Raw genomic sequence first — 15,200 nt, 5'->3', positions numbered from 1 at the left:
GTGTTGAGAGGGAGGTACAGTTGGTAAGTTAGTTTGGGAGGAGGGAAGAGTATGAGTTGGTACAGAGTGAGAGAGAACAGTAGAAAGGTAAGACAGAGGCAGCTGGTGAAGAGCTTAGGGAGGAGTTCTGTTTAATGCAGAGAAAAATTGGCAGTCACAGATCGTAAACTCCTTGTGGACAGGGAATGTGTCTACTAAATCTCTTGTTCTGTACTCTCTCAAGAGCTTAGTACAATGACCTGCCCACAGTATGCTTTCAATAAATACCACTGAATGATTAATTGGATCACTCATGTACCTAACTTTGTTATAAATTCTATATTATTTATGTAGATGTCTGTCTCCCCGTTTAGGCTGTAAGCTCGTGGTAGGCAGGGAACATATTTGCCAACACTATTATATAATACTCTCCCAAGCCCTCATTACAGGGCTCTGCACATAATATGTGCTGCTGCTGCTACTGCTGCTGATTCTCAGGGGAAGATGGTCTGGTTAGCTGAAGAAGATGATCCGGTTAGCTGAATACTCATGGTTTTCAAAGCACTGAAGATACGCTACTTAAAGCACTAGGATACTGAATCAGCTGCAGTCCCATACACGGGGATCTTAGTTCTGAAAGCAAAAGACACAAAGACACATAAAATCCTAGCAAAAGACACAGAGAGAAAAAAGAGAAGAATGGAATAAAATTAGCACAAGCAATAAATCATCAACAACCAAAGCTACAGTAGATTACTAGTCTGTGGTTTTGCAACCACAAACTTGTGACCTTTCTAAATGTTGGAAATATTCACTGATGCTTCCTGCCTTGCTTCTCTTTTTCTGGCCTTCATTCTGGCAAAGCAGAGTGTCCCAGTGTGTCCAGATCCATATTGTGTATGTGTGTGCGTGTGGTATTTGTTAAGCACTTACTATGTGTCAAGCACTGTTCTAAATTCTGGGGTAGATACAAATTAATCAGTCTGGATACAGTTCTGCCCAACCTGGAGCTCTCAGTCAAGTAGGAGGAAGAACAGGTATTGCATCCCCATTTTGCAGTTTGACACACAAAGAAGTTAAGTGACTTGCCCAAGGTCACACAGTAGACAAGTAGCAGAGCCAGGCTTAGAACCCAGGTCTACTAGAAGCATTCCAGGCTACAGAGATTATAGTCCTCGATCTCCCTGTTCTACTCATATAAAGTACCTATATGAAGATTTCCATTTGAAAAAAACTGCCATGACCACAGATTACAATTTTTCTAGGGATGTAACAGATGAAGTTGATGGAATATTTCTGTTTGACAAAAGTCCCATTAGATGTATTTAGTAAATAGTGAGTGCTTAATATATGCCATCATTATTATTTTCATTACTCTAGAGCAGAAGGTAGAAAGGTGCCTGGCTCATAATAAGTGTCTAAGCAGCGTGGCTCAGTGGAAAGAGCATGGGCTTTGGAGTCAGGGCTCATGAGTTCGAATCCCAGCTCTGCCACTTGTCGGCTGTGTGACTGTGGGCAATAACTTCTCTGTGCCTCAGTTCCCTCATCTGTAAAATGGGGATGAAGACTGTGAGCCCCACGTGGGACAACCTGATTCCCCTATGTCTACCCCAGCGCTTAGAACAGTGCTCGGCACATAGTAAGCGCTTAACAAATACCAACATTATTATTATTATTGGCCAGAAAGGATGCAGAATTTTGCCAGGAAGGAGTGCCGTTTTACAGTAATGCTGTTAAGAATAACACTGATATCAATTAAGCACTTACTATTTGCCAAGCGCTGTGCTAAACTCTGGGGTCAATACAATGCAATCAGGTCAGGAACAGACCCTATCCCACATGGGGCTCAAGTCTAAGGGAGAGGGAGAACAGGTATTCCCTTTCCTTTTTACAGATGAGGAAACAGACGCACAGAGCTATTAAGTGACTTACCCAAGGTCACTCAGTGAGCAAATAGCAGAGCCGGGATTAGATTCCAGATCTGGAATTTTCTTTATTTGTATTGATTTCTGTCTCACCTCTCTAGACTGTGAGCTCATTATGGGCAGGAAATGTCACTGTTTCTTGTTGTATCCTACTTTCCCAAGTGCTTAGTACAGGGCTCTGCCCACAGTAAGCGCTTAGTAAATATGACTGAATGAATCTATTGAATCCCAGTCCTGTGCTCTTTCCATAATGCCACACTGCTCCTCATTCCAGTGCATTGTTCAGGTATGAGGTATGAGATACAAGTGTGAATTGCCTAAAGTACTATTGAATCGATTATAATTATCCTTGGGCACCCTCATCTAATCATCTTCCAACTGGTTGAGGGGTTGATTTATGATGAGCTCATGATCCATGTCCTCTGATTGGTGCCCGTAGACAAGATCTGATTGACCGGAAGATCTGCCAATCTTCCGAGGCAGTGAAATCATAGTGGGACACAGAGACTTGGGGGACAGAGAGGATGTTTCTGAAAAAATTAATTCATTCATTCAATAGTATTTATTGAGCGCTTACTCTGTGCAGAGCACTGTACTAAGCACTTGGAATGTACAAATCGGCAACAGGTAGAGACAGTCCCTGCCCTTTGACGGGCTTACAGTCTAATCGGGGGAGACCTACAGACAAGAACAATAGTCAAGGGGAAGAACATTTCATTAAAACAATAGCAAATAAATAGAATCAGGGTGATGCACATCTCATTAAACAAAATAAATAGGGTGATAAAGATATATACAGTTGAGTGGGCGAGTACAGTGCTGAGGGGATGGGACGGGAGAGGGGGAGGAGCAGAGGGAAAGGGGGGAGAGCAGAGGGAAAGGGGGGAGCCTCCTTCCCCATGAGCCTCACAATGCTGTGTTCCGGCTCTTGGGTGAGGTGTTCTACTGGGTAGATGGGGAGGCCTCAAAAAGGGGAGCACCCCTGATTGGGACATCATAGTCCTGGCCCTGCCACCCCCAGGGACCCCATGACCCCGTGACCCCAAAGTCCCAACTGGGAAGCCTGGAAAGTGATGGCCTCTCTCTGCTGGATGGCCTGGCATCCACTTTCCTGCCCTCACTGAGTCAGGGAAAGCTGGATCCCCTCTCAGTCACTCCGTCGGGCCAGGACCCTGCTAGAGTTGGGGTAGACCAGATCTCTCCTGTCCCCTCTATATCGGGCCTGGGTGCCAAAGATTATGTCCCCAAGGGTCTGGTCGAGGTGAACCTGAACCCCAGGGCCACCACTGCCCCCCTGGGAGACAGAGGAGAACTGGAGGAAAGGGCTCCAGGAGGGGTTGTATCAGTGGAGAGAGACAGCGAGGCCTCTCCAGAAGAGATAGAAGCCAGGTTCACCATAATAATAATAATAATTTTGGTATTTATTAAGTGCTTACTATGTGCCAAGCACTGTTCTAAGCACTGGGTAGATACGAGGTAATCAGGTTGTTCCAGGTGGGTTCACAGTCTTAATCCCTATTTTACAGATGAGGTAACTGAGGCACAGAGAAGTTGTGACTTGCCTAAAGTCACACATCTGACAAATAGCGGAACCAGGATTAGAACCCATGACCTCTGACTCCCAAGCCATGCTGTCCTACCTCCCTCTCACAGCCTGTGGTGTAGTGGATAGAGCAGGGGCTGGGAGTCAGTAGGTCATGGGTTCTAATTCTGGCTCTGCCACCTATCGGCTGTGAGATCTTTGGGCAAGTCACTTCACTTCTCTGTGCCTCAGTTACTCAACTTTAAAATGGAGATTAAAAGTGTGAATCCCATGTGAGACAACATGATTAACCTGTATTTACCCCAGTGCTGAGAACAGTGCTTGGCACATAGTAAGCACTTAACAAATACCATCATTATTATTAATTTCTTTTTGAGAAGCAGTGTGGCTTATTGGAAAGAGACCGGGCTTGGGAGTCAGAGGTCGTGGGTTCTAATCCCAGGTCTGCCATTTGTCAGCTGTGTGACTTTGGGCAAGTCACTTAACTTCTCTCTGCCTCAGCTACCTCTTCTGTAAAATGGGGATCGAGACTGTGAGCCCCACGTGGGACAACCTGATCACCTTATGTCTACCCCTGCACTTAGAACAATGCTTGGCACAAAGTAAGTGCTTAACAAATACCACCATTATTATTATTCTCTGGGCCTCAGTTACTTCATCTGCAAAATGGGGATAAGACTGTGAGCCCTATGGGGAACAGGGACTGTGTCCAACCTGATTAGGTGGAATCTACCCCAGTGCTTAGAACAGTGATTGACACATAGTAAATACTTAACAAATACGGTCATTACTTTTATTATTTTAACCCCGCCCCTCTGCACCAAGGTCCCTATGTCAGAAACTAAAATAGTGTAAAACATCTTAGACAGTGGATGAGGCAATGAGGTCCTGCAGTACCTTATCTGCTCCTCTTGGAATACTTCGCCAGATAAATCGGTCCTAGTTCACAATGATGATAATCCTTTGTGAAACTCATTTTCCTAAGCACCCAGTACCTAAGAGGAATCACAATTGTGAAATAAGTGGCAATTCACCGGTCCACGTCATGGCTAAGCATACATGCCTTTAAAGAGGTTTTCAGTGGACGAGATCCAATCCTATTCTAGCAGCTATATAGGTTGCTGGTAACTAGAGTAATTCTCTCTTTGCTCCATTTGTAAGTTTAGTTGAGGGATGAATGGGAGAGGTTGGAGAGGGGGCTTTACTACTTGATCATGAATGCAGAAGGGAAGAATCTGTCCCATTAAATGTAATCAGTTATGGTCAATGCAGGGGATTTCAGTTCTGAATCTGTATATTTAGCAGGCATTGGAGCTAGTCATTAGGTTGATGTTTTGCATGAAACCATTGGCCCATTCAAAGCTGCTTAATGATTCATAAAATTCTATTTTACGTGTGTGGAATGCCACAGTGCAAGGAGCTATTCCTTGAAGACGTAGAAATATTGTGCACATCAGCATGAAACACCACTGCGAAGTGCCTCATCTTTCTGAGCAGTAAGAGAACAGGGAGGAAAAAAGCACAGAGAATGGTTGAATTCTTGGGTTCTAAGATGTGGGTGCACAATAGATTGTTCTAGCGGGGTTAAGTAAAGCATAGTTTGATGACGGTAGCAAAATTTACCAACCTGGCCCTTGAGGACATTTGAACCCCAATCCCCAGAACACACTGTAAGTTCATTTTTCTGCCCTCCTACCCTCAAGTCCCTAATCTTCTGCCAGATATGCTTCACTTCCTCACCTTCCTTTAACTTTGGAATCAATTTGGAAAACAGGAAATCAGAATCTGTTTTCAGCTTAATTTAAAGCAGTCCACATTAATCGAAGCTCTATTCTGCTTGTGAAGTGGTTCATTCACTTTGTTAGCAAAAAAATCGGAGGGCAAGAACTAAGAATATTGTCACTATCTCCCTGACTTGCTCCTGGTGTTGATTTTGTGTTTCTACCCACACTGCACACTAAGAAACAACTCTCACAGCCCATTCCTTCTGAGCTAACCTTCTCACCATGACTTATTATTCACCCCTGGCTCACACCATTAATTCTTCTAGCAACTCCCCCTTCAAGTATGTCAATCCACAGCCCTCCCCATTTTCAAATCCTGCAATTTGCAAATTATTTTATGCCTCTTATCCCTATTAGATTATAAGCTTCTTGGGAGCCTCTAATGTCATCTCCCAATGGTTTAGTACAGGCTTCTTCATCCAGTAGGTGCTCAGTGAATATCATTAATTGATTGATCTTTTGCAGTTTTTCTGGGCACATATCTTTCCACTCTTCAAAAATAATAGTGATGGTATTTGTTAAGTGCTTAATATATGCCAAGCACTGTTCTAAGCACTGGGGTAGGTACAAGGTTATCATGTTGTCCCATGTGGGGCTCACATTCTTAATCCCCATTTTACAGATGAGGTAATTGAGGGTACAGAGAAGTTAAGTGACTTGCCCAGAGTCACACAGCTGACAAGTGGTGGAGCTGGGATTAGAACCCATGACCTCTGACTCCCAAGCCCTTGCTCTTTCCACTAAGCCAAGCTGCTTCTCATAAGCCATGCTGCTTCTCATATCTCCTGTGGTTGAAATAATATTTCCTAAGCACTTACTATAGGTCAAGCGCTGAAGAGATGGAGAAGCAGCATGGCTTAGTGGCTAGAGCACGGGCTAGGGAGTCAGAGAACCTGGGTTCTATTCCCGTCTCTGCCACTTATCTGCTGTGTGACCTTGGGCAAGCTGCTTCACTTCTCTGGGCTTCAGTTCCCTATCTGTAAAATGGGGATTAAGACTGTGAGCCCTATGTAGGACAACCTGATGACCTTGGATCTCCCCCAGTGCTTAGAACAGTGCTTGACACATAGTAAGTGCTTAGGAAAAACCATCATTATTATTATTATTATTACTATTATGTAATCTACAGTGCAAGGATAGGAAGGGAATTGCTAGAATAGAGTAGAGTGAAGTAGAGTAGAGGAAGTCGGTAGAGTAGGGTATCATAGAAAAGAGCTCTCCTGTTCAAACTCCCCCTCACCCACTACCACTCTCAAGTCTTTCTGTGGCAGATACATAAACCACCAGGCTATTTCTCAGTAAAATCAACAGCATGATTAATAATGATTGAACTTATGTATTTTAATTTATAAGTTGTATGAAATCACATTAAATAAATGCACAGATAAATGTTCTATTACTGGAATAGTGTTGTTTTTGCAAATACTATTTCAGTGCATCAAGATTACCTGTTTGCCAGTTTTCTACTTGCAGCTATGTACTGTAATTTTTCAAATCTGGTAGCAGAAAGACCCATTTATGAATCTTGATTATTACCAGATCATTTTTACCATTATCCTATAAATCTTAGGTATTGAAATTAATGTATTTTTTGTAAATTAACCCCTGAGGTCTTTTCATTATTATTATTAATAATAATTATGGTATTTCATTCATTCATTCAATCATATTTATTGAGCATTTACTGTGTGCAGAGCACTGTACCAAGTGCTTGGAAAATGGAATTCAGCAACAGATAGAGACAGTCCCTACCCAACGACAGGCTCACAGTCTAGAAGGGGGGAGACAAACAACAAAGCAAAACAAGTAGAGAGGCATCAATAGCATCAAAATAGATAAATAGAATTATAGATATATATTAATAAAATTAATAGAATAATAAATAGAATAATAATAATGATGGTATTTGTTAAACACTTACTCGGTGCCAAGCACTGTTCTTAACGCTGGGGTAGATAAAAGGTAGTCAGGTTGTCCCACGTGGGGGTCCCAGCCTTAATCCCCATTTTACAGATGAGGTAAGGGAGGCAAAGTTGTACAAATATGTACAACTATACACAAGTGTTGTGGGGCGGGGAGGGGGGTAGAACAGAGGGAGGGAATAAGGGCCATTGGGAGGGGAGAAGGAGCGGATGAAAAGGGGGGCTCCATCTGGGAAGGCACTGTAACAGTGCTTGGCACATAGTAAGAGCTTAACAAATACCATTACTATTATTATTATCATTATTACTAAACGCTGAGGTAGATACAAGCAAATCGGGTTGGACACAGTCCCCGTCCCATGTGGGGCTCACAGTCTCAATCCCCATTTTACAGATAAGGTAACTGAGGCACAGAGAAGTAAAGTGACTTGCCAAAGGTCACATAGCAGACAAGTGGTGGAGCCAGGATTAGAACCCATGACCTTCTGACTCCCAGTTCCACGCTGTAGCCACTAATTGCTTTATTAAAATATAGAAATAGCTACTAATGAGATGAACTAATATGAAATAAGTGACTTGAAAGTAAAAAGCACCTTCACGTTTCCTTATAAAAAAGGAACTAGCTGTATTTTCTTAGTCTGCACAGTTGACCAGCCTGTGGCTAACCACTGTGTTACCTGAGACACCTCAGACCATATTTCAGAAATCCAAGAAAGACAACTCACATTTCACGGGAGTAATTAGACAGGCTAATGCTAATTATCCAGGGACATTACAAGGATGATTGACTGTCATTTACCCATTGTAGCATGTGGATATCTTTCCCAAAATGGTTATCATTCAGGTGCTAAAATGATACATTTCTGTGTGGAGTTTACTGTTCTGAAGTAACCAGTGAAGCCAAAGGCTTAACTGTAAGAATACCTGAAAAAAAAAAGAAAACATCTTTGTTAGCACCGGGGCCTTCAAACAATAGTGTAACATTCATAGAACTTTACAATTATCTCATTGTTCTTGAAAACACTTCTGTCCAAGTTCAGAAACCCAGCTGCTGACTCATAATGTAAACCCAAAATATTCTCTAACAGAATGACAAGGACCTGGGTATCCTCAAAAACAGTTTTATTGCATTACATTATGTCAGGCAGAAGATGGAGAAAAAATGACACCCAGGCCTAGAAATAATAACAGTGAAAGGAAAATGGATTGGAAAGATCCCCCATTTCATATGTGTAGAAGTAATTTCTCCAGGATTCTCCAATCTGTAAATTAGGCTGAGAATCTAAGAGGATCAAGTCCCTTTGAGAATTTTTTTCTTTCCTCCAGGTTTCACATGAGCCAACCATACCATGAGAACTTCTTGTTCCAGCTCAAACCTGGATAGCTGTAGGGGATGAAACTTTTTACAAAGCATCCTTCAATGTATTTCATCCTTTTTCCCCATTTCAAAGTATTTTCTATTAGTCCTTCGACATTTTCAAATTTTTAGGAAGCAGCACGGACCAGAGAAAAGAGGCTGGGCCTAGAAATCAGAGGACCTGTGTTCCAATGTCAGTTCTGCCACTATGTGCTGTGTGACCTGCGGCAAGTCACTTCATTTCGCTGTGCCTCAGTTTCCACATCTGTAAAATAGGGATTCAATACCTATTCTCCTTCCCCCTTGGACCGTGAGCTCCACGGGTAACAGGGACCGTGCGACCTAAACAGGCTGCAGACTTGGAAGAGTTGAATTTCATCCACACAAAGGATGAACTAAAAGCATGGTTCCACTAATAAAATTTTAAAATTAATGATGATCAAATGAAGAAAGGGTTTAGAAAGCTCATTAAACTTTTGGGGCTCTGTAATTTCATTGTGGAGCCAATTTTTCCTCCAAGTTTTAAAGTCCAGTGGACATTTATATACTTACACACTGGGTCTGTTATGTAGAGCTTCCAACCCCGTCTCTTCCTTGTGCTGTTCGTACACAAGTACCAACCTGGGATGCTGGGCACTGACGGTTCCTTTGCCCTGACAGAGTTCCTGTACCTCCTTTCACCCAGGAGGTGATTTAAGTACAGATGAGGAAAATGTCACTCCTAGATATGCAGAGGCTTGCTTAAAGAGAAGCAGCATGGCTCAGTGGAAAGAGCCTGGGCTTGGGAGTCAGAGGTTGTGGGTTCTAATTCCGCCTCTGCCACTTATCAGCTGTGTGACTTTGGGTAAGTCACTTAACTTCTCTGTGCCTCATTTACCTCATCTGGAAAATGGGGATTAAAACTGTGAGCCCCACGTGGAATAACCTGATGCCCTTGTATCTACCCAGTGCTTAGAACAGTGCTTGGCACGTAGTAAGTGCTTAAATACTGAAGTATTATTATTATTATAAAGGGACACAGAGGCAAAATGTATTTTTAAAATTACAAAAATTATACTCAATCTGTAAACTCTAAGTTTCTAATAACAACAACAACAAAGACTGTGTAGCTTCCTCTAAGTTAGAAGCAGCGTGGCCTGATTTAAAGAGCTTGGGGTTGGGACATAGAGGACCTGGGTTCTAATCCTGGTTCTACCCCTTGTCTGATCTGTGACCTTGGGCAAGGCACTTAGCTTCTCTGTGCTTCCGTTACCTCATCTGCAAAATGGGGATTTAAGACTGTGGGCCCAGTGGAGGACAGGGACAGGATCCAGCCTGATTATCTTGAATATACCCCAGTGCTTAGTAGAGTGACTGGAATTTAGTAAGCACTTAGCAGATACCAAACACAAAAAAGTGGTATTATCAAGGTGGACATCAGACATTCATCAGCCTTGAGGGAGAGAATAATTTGCAGGACCCTCCATTCAATATACTATCATTACAGTACACTGTATGGGCCATGCCAGACTGCCAAAAGTAAGAATAATAATGGTACTTGTTAAGAACTTACTATATGCCAAGTACTCTTCTAAGTGCAGGGGTAGATACATGTTAATCAGGTTGGACACAGTCCCTGTCCCACATGGGGCTCACATTCTTAATCCCCATTTTACAGATGAGGTAACTGAGGCACAGAGAAGTTAAGCGACTTGCATAGAATCACACAGCACTTGGTGGAGCTGGGATTAGAACCCAAGGCCTTCTGCCTCCCCGGCCCATGCTGTATCCACTAAAGAATCCTACCCAAACCCCTGAATTTTGACAAATTCTCCAAGGGGCCACCTGACCTCCCTTTGTGCCCCCTCCAGGTCCCTATTGCTACAAGATCCTCTTCCAACTCAGGTAATGGCAGCCCCCGCCGTACAATCAACTTTTGATGGTGCACCTCGTGTTTGCCTCGAGCAGGATATCTGGGCTGGTTTCTGTACAGAGCATAAGAGTAGACAAGAACTCTGTCTTATTGTGTGGATAAGGGGAACCTTATCAGCCAAGTTTAGAGCTCTGGACTAGAGCTGCCTCTTTTTCTATCAAAGCATTTTCTCAGGAACAGCTACAATGACTACTCTATTCTCCTATCACTGCTCATCTGGGTAATGTAGAAGTCAATGGAAAAGCAGAGGTTGAAATTAGCATTGAGAATGGTCATGACAGGCTGTTCCGACTGCATAAAGAAAGTTACATTTGTCTACCCGATGGCATTTTTCTTTAGACCGTAAGCTTGTTGTGGGCAGGGACTGTGTCTGTTGTGATAGTGTACTCTCCCAAGCACTTAGTATGGTGCTCTGCACACAGTAAATGCTCAATAAACAGGATTGATTGATTGGTTGATTGATATTTGTAAGGCAGTCCTTTCAGCATTTTTGATGCCTTGAGGGCATTTTCCCGAGGGTATTTTCCTGATGGTCAGGCTATATGGAAAGGGTGAAATTGGAAATAACTGAGAAAAGTAAATAAAAACAAAAAATATTTGGTAAAAATGTTTAGCACTGTACGCAATTGCATTTTGATAATTATTTGAAGACAGATCCCAACAACAAGAAGCAGAGTTAAGCAATCAAGAGAACAATGTCAAGACAAGTAAAACGATGGTGCCAGGATGTGGGGGCCCTCAGTCTTCCCACTGTTCCAGGTAAATAGTCCTTAGTTCCAAATCCTCAGAGCCTCACTGTGCCTCCTCCTCTCGCCTATGTCCTCCCTCGGTCCTGGAACATCCTCCTTCTTCGTATCTGACAGACAATTACTCTCCCAACCTTCAAAGCCTTATTAAAGGTACATCTCCCTGAATAAACCCTCATTTCCTCTTCTCCCCCTCCCTTCTGCGTCACTTTAATTTTCTCTTTTTCTCTCTCCCTCAGCCCCCCAGAACTTATGCCCCTCTCTGTTATTTATTTATATTAATACCAGTCTCTCCCTCCAGATTGTAAGCTCAATGTGATAGGGAAACATGTCTACCAATGCTGTTGTATTGTATTCTCCCAAGTGCTTAGTACAGTGCTCTGCACAAAGTAAGCACTCACTAAATACTCTCGACTGACTGATTGCCTCTAAGTGTAGTGAAGGCAGTCTTCTAGCAGGAGGTGTCCAGGAGCCCTGTTTTATGGAATCCTTCAATCAATGGCATTTAATAGTGCTTACCGTGTGCAGAGTACTGGACACAGCACTTGGGAAAGTACACTATAACAATATAACAGATTTGGTAGACACATTCTCTGCCCACAGTGACCTTGCAGTCTAGTGGAGGAGACATTTAATATAAATAAATAAATTATGGATGTGTACTTAAGCTGTGGGGCTGAGGTGGGGGGGAGAAAAGGGACCTTCATATGATTTAGTATTTGTTCCAGTCCCTTTAGTTTAGGACTGGTTAAAACACTCATAGTATATCTGATAAGAAAAAGTTTTATGGTGCCAGAAAGTAGAATTTCACCTAATAGTCTTTTTATTTTCTTCATCCATATGATTCTCTCAAACACTTTTTGTTCCATTTCTTTTGGACTACTAGCTAAACACTGCACCTTGGGAATTTGCCCATTGACTATTGATTTTATTTGAAGATATGAGAGAACAAATCGATCAGTCAATTAATAGTATTTATCGAGCACTTACTTTGTGCAGATCACTGTACTGGGTGCTTGAGAGAGTACAGTATTGCAGAGTTAGCAGATGCATTTCTTGCCCTCTATGACTTTCAGTCTAGAGGGGGAGACTGACATTAATATAAATAATTTAAAATATGTAATTGAAAGATTCATACATAAGTGCTGTGGGGTCAAGAACCATTGTTATCTAAAGGCTAATTGTTCCTCAAGACTATCTCCCTTGATATTTTCTAATAGCTGTAAAATGAGGAAAATTGAACTCATCTTTCCTAAATGCAAAATAAGCTTTTCCGTGAAGACTCATTATCTTTGTTTACATGCATTTTGCAAATTATCTTCAGATATATTATTGCGCTATCTTAACCATTTGAGCACTGGGAATGTGTCTGCATTGACATTGACTGCTCTGCATTGAGTCCATTCTAATGCTGGTATTTGTTAAGCACTTACTATGTGCAGAGCACTGTTCTAAGTGCTGGGGGAGATACAGGGTCATCAGGTTGTCCCACGTGAGGCTCACAGTTAATCCCCATTTTACAGATGAGGTAACTGAGGCACAGAGAAGTTAAGTGACTTGCCCACAGTCACACAGCTGACAAGTGGCAGAGCTGGGATTCGAACTCATGACCTCTGACTCCCAAGCCCAGGCTCTTTCCTAATGAGTATCATTGGTGTTTGCATTACCAGGGCAGCTAGAAGTCTTCTAGTGACAATTTCCTCCTCAAATTTTCTCAGAAGCCGTAAAGAGTGCTAAAGAGCATTCCAAAACAAACTGGCAGAAGCATTCATTAAATGCTTACTGGTAATTGATCAAGATTAATGTGTGGTTATAGTCTCTGGACAAAGTGCAAGGAATGCTCATATTAAATATAACAAATTGTGGAGATGAATTGGTTCATTACCTTTAACTGGAATATCCTAAATCAACAACATTATGAAAACAGATGCGATCTTTGGGCAAACCATATCTTATGCTAAATATGTATCAATTATTCCACCAGCAGTATTAATAATGAAGAACAATCATGTTCTAAAAAGCATTGCTAATGGTGTTATAAAACCAACAAGAAACAAGGCAGATTCTTAGAGGGGAAGAGTGAGTTGCTCAGTCAGAAAACAGAAGTAAAGGCATTTTCTCTACAGTAGTCACAGTGAATTATGTATAGCAAAGGGAGAGGAAAAGTTTTCTAGCTTGAGTATTCACAGACCAACTACTAAGCCGGAACTGTCCGAGGCTCTGGGCTTTGCGAACATGTATGCACCTAAATGGAAATAGCAAACGGCAGTTAAAAAGGAAACTGATGAGTGGGCTTAGCAAATGGCTTAATACTGACCACATTTTTCACCTCTAATAACATCTCGCCTCTGATAAGCTTAAAGGAGTTGGACCTTGGGAGAAATCAGTTTTGCATGTCTGCTTCTCTTTGGTTCTTTTAGGTCTGAGCAGAGAGAGGTAGAACATTTTGGTTAATCTATTTCTGCAGAGAAACCCAGAACAATGGCCAGCCTGAAATACATGGTGGTACCCCACCCTGCCCTTGAACCTCCTCCCTGGAGTCACACAGATAGTAATATTAATTACATTAACATTATCTAGAATGGCCTTCATGTGGACCTACCTTACAGTGTCTGCTTGGCTCAGCCTGCTACAACAATTAAATCGTTTCCAGAACCAGAAAGTACCACAGATTATTAAGCAATTCGGAAGGCATAAGAAACTAATAATAATGGAAATGCTAGTTAATAATAATAATGATAATAATGGTGGCATTTGTTAAGAGCTTACTATCTGCAGACACTGTTCTAAGCACTGGGGTAAATACAGGGTAATCAGGTTGTCCCACGTGGGGCTTACAGTCTGAATCCCCATTTTACAGATGAGGTCACTGAGGCACCGAGAAGTGAAGTGACTTGCCCACAGTCACACAGTTGACAAGTGGAAGAGCCGGGATTCGAACCCATGATCTCTGATTTCCCAAGCCCGGGCTCTTTCCACTGAGCCACGGTGCTTCTCTAGTTAAAGATATGTAGCACTCTAGTAGCAATTTACTGCACACAGCCTTTCAGTGCCCACAGGATCACACATGGAGAGTTTCCAGTACTCTACCGGTCTTGAATATGGAAGGGAGAGTCAAGCAGAGGCCTGTCCATTAATAAGATGTACATCACCTTGATTCTATTTATTTGCTATTGTTTTAATGAGATGCTCATCCCCTTGATTCTATTTATTGCTATTGTTATTGTCTGTCTGTCTCCCCTGATTAGACTGTAAGCCCGTCAAAAGGCAGGGACTGTATCTGTTACCAATTTGTACATTCCAAGCGCTTAGTACAGTGCTCTGCACATACTAAGTGCTCAATAAATACTATTGAATGAATGAATGAATTCCTAACTTGGGCAGTCACTAGCAAGTGGAAGACAATCTGCTACAAGTCAAAACTCCCCCGTGCTGGGCAGCATTGCCATGGGAGAGAATCACGGGTGAAGACTTAGGTTTACTGTGCAGAAGAAGGCAGTGTTAAACCACTTCAACCACTTCCATATTTTATCAAGAAAATTCTATGGATCCACTACCAGAATGGTTGCAGATGGAGGTGGGGCTTTCTGGGAGAGATGTGTCCATGGAGATACTATGAGTCGGATGCTACTTGATAGCATAAGACAACAAAAGTCTTTCACTTCCAGGATGGAGATAAAGGGGTATTTCCTCAATTCTGATTTGAACAGGAACCTAGAATTTGTTTGAACTTGATGATACTGGGTGACTTTGATCTGTCTTTCAGGTGACAGTACAGAAAAACAAATGACACTAATAATAATAATGATAATGTTGGTATTTGTTAAGAACTTACTATGGGCAGAGCACTGCTCTAAGCGCTGGGGTAGATACAGGGTCATCAGGTTGTCCCACATGAGGCTCACGGTCTTAATCCCCATTTTACAGATGAGGGAACTGAGGCACAGAGAAGTTAAGTGACTTGACCACAGTCACACAGCTGACAAGTGGCAGAGCCGGGATTCAAACCCATGACCTCTGACTCCCAAGCCC

General features: G+C 42.3%; 1 long non-coding RNA gene across 1 annotated transcript in view; it reads right to left on the bottom strand.

Annotated features, from left to right (window-relative positions):
- Positions 1-412: 412 nt before the first annotated feature.
- LOC114807780 overlaps positions 413-15,200 on the bottom strand; it is a 43,817-nt gene continuing 29,029 nt past the window's right edge. The window contains exons 4-6 of the long non-coding RNA XR_003755851.2: positions 7,953-8,077; positions 4,345-4,442; positions 413-645 (exon numbers count right to left, since the gene is read on the bottom strand). This is a non-coding gene — a long non-coding RNA (uncharacterized LOC114807780). The remainder of the gene's footprint in view (positions 646-4,344; positions 4,443-7,952; positions 8,078-15,200) is intronic.

The sequence above is a fragment of the Ornithorhynchus anatinus genome, chromosome 1 (assembly GCF_004115215.2).
Source record: "Ornithorhynchus anatinus isolate Pmale09 chromosome 1, mOrnAna1.pri.v4, whole genome shotgun sequence".
NCBI lineage: Eukaryota > Metazoa > Chordata > Mammalia > Monotremata > Ornithorhynchidae > Ornithorhynchus > Ornithorhynchus anatinus.
Note: the sequence above shows the minus strand (reverse complement) of the source record. Positions and strands in the feature narration are given on the sequence as shown.